Genomic DNA, 3860 nt, shown 5'->3' with positions numbered 1-3860 from the left:
TAAGATTTTAATTTGTACATTGTGTATATTTTTCTATTATGCTTCTTTAGTATCATTATTATATCATGTTTTTTTAAACATTCAGATCTGGGCACTGGAACACTTGGTATTGTCACCAAAGATATCCGCTGCCACTCTAAATACATTTCAAAATTGCACCAATTTATGGATGTTCTAATCATTAATTCTTTTGTATAAACTGCAGCATATGTTGGTAAATCCGCAAGTGTACGGAATCCACCCGGTTTTAAATATCGAACCATAGGGATTGTGAGTGAATAGATTTGGTTTAAGCCTCGAGTTTGAAGGTTTGTTTTATTGAGGCAAACATATGTCGAAGTAGTAATAAGGAAAAAGAAAATAAAATTCAGAAATGAAACAGAAAATGAAAAGAAAGAGTGATTTACTTTGGGTTCTTGCTCAACTAATCAATTCAAGCACATCATTCTAAGCACATGTTCTCATGAATCTCTCCTTGATGTTATAGCCTTAGCAACTACCTATCGATGCCTCGCATAGATAATTCTTTCAAACCAAAAGATAAGCCCAATTCCTTGTGTACTTAAACATTTGTTTGAAGCATAAAGATTATAAAGTTCAGGCCAACAAACCCCAACCCTTCCTCTATTCCTAGTAGCCAAGATTGAAGGGGCAATCCCAAATCAGTTCCCTAATCTATAACAAACTTCCGTTCTAATTATAGAAAAGTATAAAGCTAGCACATGTTCTAACTTGAAACATAAAGCATGGATATGGGATTCAAGGGAAGAAGAAGAACATGTGGGAAAGAACTTAAGATTATAACTCAAATACAAAAAGTCTTACAAAGAAATCCAAAGCAAAAGAAGAGAGATTAGCCAAGCCTTGCCATGCTTGGCTAAGAACCTAAATTACAAGCTTGGAAGCCTTCTCTCACTCTCCTAGATGTTCCTCTCCTTCTAAACTTATGTAAAAATGGAATAGATATCAAAAATTACAAAAGAAAATGACTAAAATCCTATTTATAGGCAAAAATCACGAGTTTGGGCTGTTCCAGGCGCCAATTCAGAGCGCCTGAGCGCCAATTCCATGCTGAAAAAGTGCCTCTGGAAGGTAATTGGCGCCTAGGCGCCAATTCAGAGCGCCTGAGCGCCAATTCAGAGCGCCTAGGCGCCAATTCCAATTTCTGGAACAGGGCAACTGGTGCCTAGGCGCCAATGGAGCATGCCTAGGCGCTCTGACTCGCTGGAAAGTCCCTTGATCTACATTTTAACTCTTCTTTATGCCTCTTTAAGCCTCCCTTCAATTCACCAAGCTTCTTGACCTTCCTTCTTCTTCACTTTCAGACCTGATTACTCTCATCAAAGGTCAAGGAAAAATATCAAGAATACCAACCATTTAATTGCACAAGGGACTCAGACTAATGACAATTAACAAAAGACTCAAAACTATACTAAAATGCAACTAAAGTCCTTATAAAACTACAAAATTACTAAACTAATGCAAATGCACAAATAAAAGTTAAAATGCATGAGAATGCATGAAACACTACATGAGACATAAGAAAAAGACTCAAAACTAATAAAGAAAAACCCTAAAAACATCATATAAACCGGGTCATCAGCATACTATTGTACTAACAAAGTGTTTTACCAACAAATATGAAAAGGACTTCAAGGACAATGCTGAATTGCAGGATCCAATTGGAAATACAATAGGGGTGACAATTCATAAACACAGAAAAAAAATGTGGCTAGGAAAAGAGGTATCAATGATCAAGAAATTGTACAAACTTCATGATACTCCCTCCGGTCCTATTTATAAGCAACAAAAAAAAAATTCTCATAGTTTAATAAATGTAGTTAAACTAGATAAAATGCATTAAATTTGTCTTAAATTAAAATGAACTTCCAAAATTACCTTTTATTATTAGTGTTGAAAAGTGGAAAAGAGAGAGAATAATTAATGAGACACATTTTACAAGTTAGAATTAATAAGGGCATCATTGGAAAAAATTAATTAATATAGCTCAAACTTTCATTTAGTTCTTATAAAAAGGACCAAGATTTTTCTTCTCTTTCATGCTTATAAATAGGACCGGAGGGAGTACGTGTTTGCTGAAGTTTACTTATACTGGATCTGCAAAGTTTGGAATTAAGATTTACGACAAGTCTCACAAAGAAGTTAATTACCCTCTAACCCTAGACAACAACCCAACAACTGTTCATGCTGCTGAGCAAGGAAAACACAGTCTCGGGCCAGGTATTCAGGTGAAATATGCTACCATTTCAATCTGGAATGAGATGGATTTTTCCTCAAGACATATGACTTTCACGTGGAAATCAATAAGACACGAGATCAGATGGAAGGAACACAACAACTGGTATAACTTGTACTTCCCCTGAATACAATGATTTCCTTTTCAATTATAACATCTAATCATCTACAAATACAGGGAATACCATCCAATATAGCGAAGGAATTATTTCCACACAAACCAACAGAAGTAGAAGTTCTACTTCCGGATGGAACTTGGCAAATATGGAAGATCAAGTGGAACTCTCGTTGACACCACCGTGGCTTCTTCTGCAACGGATGGACAACCTTTAGAAGTGCAGAAATAGACAACACATGCTTAGAAGGAGGGAATCACATTCTATATATGTGGATGCGAACTGATAAGAACATCTATGCCATTGACATTGACCACTGGTAAAGTTTTAGTTTCCTAAATCTAAACCTCTATTTAACTCCTTACAAAATACAAATGAATTCGAATTGCATAAAGTCATAGTTCTCTGTTTAGCAATATCAACTTATTTTATAACATACATTTCATCAAATTTCACATGTACAGGCCAAAGGAGACAACTATAGCACATCAAGGAGCATCAAGATTGAGGTTTCAATGACATAAAGTGAGCTGGAGACAACAGTCAAATTTGCATTTTGGGGACCTACATTTCCTACCATAAAGAGCTTCATATGGTGTCATCTTAATGCTTGAGTGATAACTATTATTATATGAAAACTCTATTAGTGGCAAATATCTATCCCAACTATCACCTTGTTCCAAAATGCACGCCCTGAGCATATCTTCTAATGTTTGGATTGTTCTTTCTGTTTGCCCATCAGTTTGAGGGTGATATGCTGTACTAAGACATAATTTTGTTCCAAAAGCTTTTTGTAGAGCTCCCCCAAGAAGAAAACCTAGGGTCTCTATCAGAAATAATGTTAGAAGGTACTCCATGTAATCTTACTATTTCTTGTATATACAACTGAGCTAACCTATCTAGAGTGTATGTTTCTTTAATAGGTAAAGTGGGCAGATTTAGTCAGTCTATCTACAATAATCCATATGGCATCATGTTTAGATTGAGTCCTAGGTAATCCCATCACAAAATCCATAGATATACTATCCCACTTCCATTTAGGAATTTCTAAAGGTTGCAACAATCCAGAAGGTTTTTGATGCTCAATTTTGACCTTTTGAGAAATCAAGCATTTTGTTACATACCTTGCAATATCCTTCTTCATTCCTTGCCACCAATAAATTTTCCTAAGATCTTGGTACATTTTGGTTGAACCAGGGTGAACCGTGTATTTACTCTTATGAGCTTCCTCTAAAATTTTATCCTTCAAATCATATTATTAGGAACACAAATCCTTCCTTGGTACAAAATGGTTCCATCTTTTGTCATAGAAAAATCCTTTTGGTCCTTTTGAGATTGAAGAAATTCATCTTTATCCTTGACTTGCTTATTTTGAGACTATGAGGGGTCGTGGTTACTAAAAGATTTAAATCCCTAAATTTTTCTATTAGGTTCATCTCATGAATCATCATTTGGGATAAATGACGGGATTTACGACAAAGAGCATCT

At 35.4% G+C, this 3860-nt stretch overlaps 1 long non-coding RNA gene across 1 annotated transcript; it reads left to right on the top strand.

The window, feature by feature from the left end:
- Positions 1-2157: 2157 nt before the first annotated feature.
- LOC130726182 (uncharacterized) lies at positions 2158-3425 on the top strand. Its single transcript, XR_009014737.1, has 3 exons — positions 2158-2362; positions 2435-2691; positions 2837-3425. It is a non-coding gene; the product is annotated as an uncharacterized LOC130726182 (long non-coding RNA).
- Positions 3426-3860: the final 435 nt, after the last annotated feature.

The sequence above is a fragment of the Lotus japonicus genome, chromosome 6 (genome assembly GCF_012489685.1).
Source record: "Lotus japonicus ecotype B-129 chromosome 6, LjGifu_v1.2".
NCBI classification, from domain to species: Eukaryota; Viridiplantae; Streptophyta; class Magnoliopsida; order Fabales; family Fabaceae; genus Lotus; species Lotus japonicus.
The sequence above is the reverse complement of the archived record's forward strand: the minus strand, read 5'-3'. Positions and strand labels throughout refer to the sequence as shown.